Raw genomic sequence first — 5,686 nt, 5'->3', positions numbered from 1 at the left:
CCATGGAAAATCCGGGCCTTCCCCATACCATCGTACCCAAACATACTCCGATTGTGACCAAACTTTACAAGCGTGTGGGGGGGACCCACCCCCACATGCTTGCAGAGTTTGGTTACAATCGGAGCATGTTTGGATTGGTAATTAGTGGCCAGTGTGGATTTTTTAAGTCTCTTGGTACTTAAGAGGCCATGGAAAATCCGGGCATCCCCATACCATCATACCCAAACATACTCCGATGGGGACCAAACTTTGTAAGCATATGGGGGGGACCCACCCCCACATGCTTGCAAACTTTAGTCATAATCGGAGCATGTTTGGATTGGTAATTAGCGGCCAGTGTGGATTTTTCAAGTCTCTGGGTGCTTAAGAGGCCATGGAAAGTCCAGGCCTTCCCCATACCATCGTACCCAAACATGCTCCGATGGGAACCAAAATTTGCAAGCACGTGGGAGGGGCCAACCCCAACAGGCTTGCAAAGTTTGATCACAATCGGAGCATGTTTGGATTGGTAATAATTAGTGGCCAATGCAGATTTTTAGGGTCTCTTGGTGCTTAAGAGGCCATGGAAAATCCGGGCCTTTCCCATATCATCGTACCCAAACATGCTCCGATGGGGATCAAACTTTGCAAGCATGTGGGAGGGGCCAACCCCCACATGCTTACAGAGGTTGATCACAATCGGAGCATGTTTGGATTGGTAATTAGCGGCGAGTGCGGATGTTTCAAGTCTCTTAGTGCTTAAGAGGCCATGGAAAATCCAGGGCTTTCCCATACCATCGTAGCAAAACATGCTCCGATGGGAACCAAACTTTGCAAGCATGTGGGAGGGACCCACCCCCATAGGCTTGCAAAGTTTGGTCACAATCGGAGCATGTTTAGATTGCTCGGCCAGTCTGGATTTTTCAAGTCTCTTGGTGCTTAACAGGCCATGGAAAATCCAGGCCTTCCCCATACCATCGTACCCAAACATGCTCCGATGGGGACCAAAATTTGCAAGCATGTGGGGGGGACAAACCCCCACAAGTTTGCAAAGTTTGGTCACAATCGGTGGATTGGTGATTAACGGCCAGTGAGGATTTTTCAAGTCTCTTGGTGCTTAAGAGGCCATGGAAAATCCGGGCCAAACATGCTCTGATGGTTGGGGACCAAACTTTGCAAGCATGTGGGGGGGACCCACCCCCACATGCTTGCAGAGTTTGATCACAATCAGAGCATGTTTGGATTGGTAATTAGTGGCTAGTGTGTGGATTTTTCAAGTCTCTTGGTGCTTAAGAGGCCATGAAAATCCGAGCCTTCCCCATACCATCATACCCAAAAATGCTCCTGATGGGGACCAAACTTTGCAAGCATGTGGGGGGGGACCCATAACAACACTTTTTGGACTTTATACATCTAGAAAGATTTCATTTGTGTCATCAATTTCAAAATAATTCCCTGGTTTATTGTTTGATAGTTTTCATACTTATGTTGCTTGAGGCAACTGTGGTTTTGTTCTTAATTGGGTGTTGGTTCTTCAAGGCCTTAAATATATTTTTATATTTTTCCTTCCATCCAATCATAAAGATCCTTCCAACGTCTTAGGCTAGCACTTAGTAATGTGCGTATGGAATTCTAATAAGGACAGAAAAGAAGAGAGACCAATTGTGTCCCTTGGTGTGTATTCTTCTTTGCTAGTTGCATAATGATTTAGGCATTGATACTATGTGTATAGGCCTCTTGACTCATTAATGATAGGTCTCGTAGTCCTTGTCAATGGCTTTAAGCACTTTTAATGTTACTGAGCGGGCTTTATAAGCATGGTCTTGGTAGATTTTCTTCAACCTCGAGATAAGTGTTGAGAAAGGGTTAATTATTTCAAACTTGGGTGCATGCGAAAGGTTTAATTTAGGTTTTGGGGTGATGGTGTGTGGGCACCACTTACTGTGGGATAGGTTTAAGCTTTGCTTGGACTTGCTTCACCAAAGAATTGAGCTTCCTCAAGTTGGCTTTTCTTTTGAACTTTTCTCCTAAACTAGGTGTAGGTGTTTAGCAAATCATTTAGGTAGTTGATTTAAATGTATAAGAGTTATCAAACCTCTTCCTTTGTTAACCCACTAGCGTAAGATTGTTTTGTAATCATGAGTCTAAAGGTGATAAGTCTAGTATTGATTCAGAGACACTCTATATGGTGGCTCTAAAACACCTTATCGAGGTGTTTTGCACACTTAATTTTTGCCACTTTATGCTTGTTGGCCCTTTAATAGGTTTTGATGGAGAAGCATTTACAACTTCTTTCTTTTACTTTACACTTGAAAATGTGTACTATGCAAGGGAATTATGGTTGTCTTGCCAAGGCAATTATGGTTATCTTGCTAAGGCCTACATAGTGGAGTTTATAGTTGTTTGAAGGGGGTAGTCTTTGTAGAAGTGGTCTACTCCATAACCATGGCACAATTTTGTGAGCGTATTAAAGGGAATTATGGTTATCTTTCCAAGCCTTACATAGTGGAGTTCATAGTCAAGGGGTAGTCTTTGTAGAAGTGATCTACTCCACAACTATAGCATATTGATGTGACAAGATGGTGTTTTTAGTGTGTCCTTTGAGGAATTCAGAGTGTTATTTGTAGGGCACTTGATGAGGTCATTAGCTGAAAGTTACAAGGGTGGTTTTCTTATGCAAGGGCACATATGCTATGACCTATCCATTTGGGTTTGAATTGAGGCATGTGTGGCTAAAGTTTTCAAGTTTGTGTCTCCTTAGTTTATGTTTTGCCCCGTGGGTGGAGATGTAGTGTGATCTTTAACATGGCAAAGCATAATGGCCCAAAGTTTAGTTCCAACAATGTAGGGAAATGTGCTTGGGTTAGGGACATGTCCCTTAGGGTCTACTTGGTACACTAGTACTCTCACACCATCTACCATGACATGTGTTATCACTTTATAGGCTATAAGGTTTTACTTGTCCATCCTATTATAGGGAACTTTGCTATCTTACCCGCTTAGACGGCTAACTATCTTTTGTAAGACTATGTTGGAGCATATAAAGCATAGCCTTAACATGAGCTTAATGTCAAATAGTGCAAATATAAGGATTTTCATGTACATACCTGCTTAAGACTAGTAATATTGCCTAAACCATTTTTAAGTTTTTTCCGGCCTAGTGTGAAAACTAGTCACTTGTATATAAGTTAATTTTAACAAATAACATTATATATTCATTCCCTTGCAATAGAATAATTGTGAGCTCTTCTCTTCTCTATTCTTTCTGGTATGTGGTCTATTGGATTCTTGCATGCTAGAATATTTATGAGCTCTTCTCTTCTCTATTCTTGTTTGCATGTGTTCTAGTGGATTCTTGCATGCCAGATGGTCTGCTTGCTTGAATAGTTTTGGTTGTAGGTTTCTCCCTCTTATTAGCTTCTTCTTGATCCACTTTTTGTGAGAGAGAACCACCGTGAATGTCATGCTCTTCTTGCCTCCATCTAGGCATATAAAGGTCTTCCTTCACCCCTCATAACCATGGAGCATTCCAATGTGACAACGGAGTGAGGATGCGATGGACGAGCTAGCGCATATGCATCGAGGAGTTACATTGTAGCTCAAAGGAAAGACCTAATGAGACTTGATTTGGTAGGGCTAAGGTAAGTAGGTTACATTAAAAAGACTAGGGTAGAGGGTTCATCACTGGCAAGCACTAAGGATGCGTTACTGTAGAAGGTAAAATGTGGAAGGTACACCTTGCACTTGTAGAAGGGGTGGAAGAACTCCCTAGTTTCCCCTCACATCTTCTCCCCTTCTTATTATTAATATTTATGGAAGATAAAACGTGGAGGGTATACCTTGTAGTTATGGAAGGCTTACCTTGTTGCCCCTTGCATCTTCTCCCCTTCCTATAGCTATAGGATTTCCATGTTATTGAGATTGAGGTTATCATGCATTTAGCTTTACTCACACTGCGAGCTTTCTCTCTACGCTTGATTTCCTTTTTGATCACCCCTATAGGGAGGAGGACTGCATGGAACTTGTAAAACTAAGGGATTAACTATAGTATGCACAATTTGAGTGAAACACCCTAAGCTTTGGACTTTCCACTTATTAGTCACTTGAACATTTGTGTTTACATTATTAAGAGAGGGTTGATGGCCAAAGTATACTCTCATTTCCCATTATGATAAGATATTATGTGCTTTTTCCATTCAAAAAGTATAGCCACACTTTGTGAGTTGGGGTTTTAGGTGAGGAGTCATCTCTCACACTCAAGTTGTCAAGTGATATATATGGGTAGTATCTATTGTGGTTTGAATCCACACATTGAATGTCTATAGTTCTAGCAAAGGGGATGTCAATGCTCATATTTTCATCTTGTAATAATTAGCATTGTCTTGATGTGCAAAGGTTCCAATGGATCTTTATCTTGCTCATCCTCTAGGTAGTATTAGCAATTGCAAGTTTGATAAATATTAATAGTGTGAGTCCTTGTTGTGATCATGTGATAGACTTATCTCACAAGAATTGTTTACCTTGGGGTGTATGTATGGAGATTGACCTTTAATGTTTCTCTCTTGTTTTAAATGTAGATGTTGTTAGAGCCCCAGTCATGAATCAATAAAGACTCTCGCATATGTGGATGGCCGAAGATGATATTATACATGTTCACTGCTTTTGCTAAAGTTCATTACCATAAAGGTTTATTTGAAACTTAAACCAATTTAATTTGAGGTCTCAATTTAGAATGGTTAGCTGATATTTAAGGAGCAAAGTTAGATGATAAAGTGACGTGAAAATCCCAAGTTTTTCACAACATGAAAAATGAGTGAATTCTTTATGGTGAAAATGGAACTTGTTTTTTAAAACTTTTGCCCACATGGTGGGTTAATAGATACAGGGAAATAAGGTTTTTGGCTACCCTCCATCAATGTTAGTCTAGCATGAAAAACTAATCACTTGGCCTTGGCATGAAAACTATGAGTTTTTCACGGTAACATTTTAGCAGATAAAGTGTTAATTGGGAGAGGTCAAATTAGGTGGTTATACGTGTTATAAGTAATTTTTAAGAATCAATTGTGACGTGAAAAATCAATCTAGTTTTTCATGATGTGAAAAACCTAATTGGCAACATGTTACTTTTTTCTTGATTTTGTGAAACTGGTTATTTAACACTTTGTGATTGTTATGTTATGTTACCCATGATGAAGAGAAGAAATATGAAGAGTTATGCATGTTAGTACTATCTAAGATTAGGACTTCTAGTGTTTTAGGGTTTTTAGTGTTTAAAGGTGTTGTTATGTTTTGTTTTTATACGCTTTAGTATATAACATACAACCAATAGAGAAGAAACAAATAGAAGATGCAAACAAAATAACATAAACGACAAAGCCCCTACACATAACTATTTTGTGAGTGTTTTTTATATGCTACCACTCTACAAGATAACGTTGAACGATGAATGATGAACATCCATGTTCATCGAAATCCATTGATTAGGATGGATCCAGTAATTCTTGAACACCCAGTATGCAAGATCACTAGTTGGACAATGCGGTTTGACACATATGCACACACACGTGAAAATCCCCAAATTTTTAAAATAATATCATCAATTGGATGGAAATCGCCTTACTTTTGTTGGCATGGAAAACTGTAGGTTGAGATCATGGGGAGACAATGAGAGCAATGAAGGGCCCTCTTTTGGCATGCCAACTTTGGT

The sequence above is a fragment of the Cibotium barometz genome, chromosome 37, assembly GCF_041138505.1.
Source record: "Cibotium barometz isolate CiBa-2024 chromosome 37, ASM4113850v1, whole genome shotgun sequence".
Classification (NCBI taxonomy): domain Eukaryota; kingdom Viridiplantae; phylum Streptophyta; class Polypodiopsida; order Cyatheales; family Cibotiaceae; genus Cibotium; species Cibotium barometz.
The sequence above is the reverse complement of the archived record's forward strand: the minus strand, read 5'-3'. Positions refer to the sequence as shown.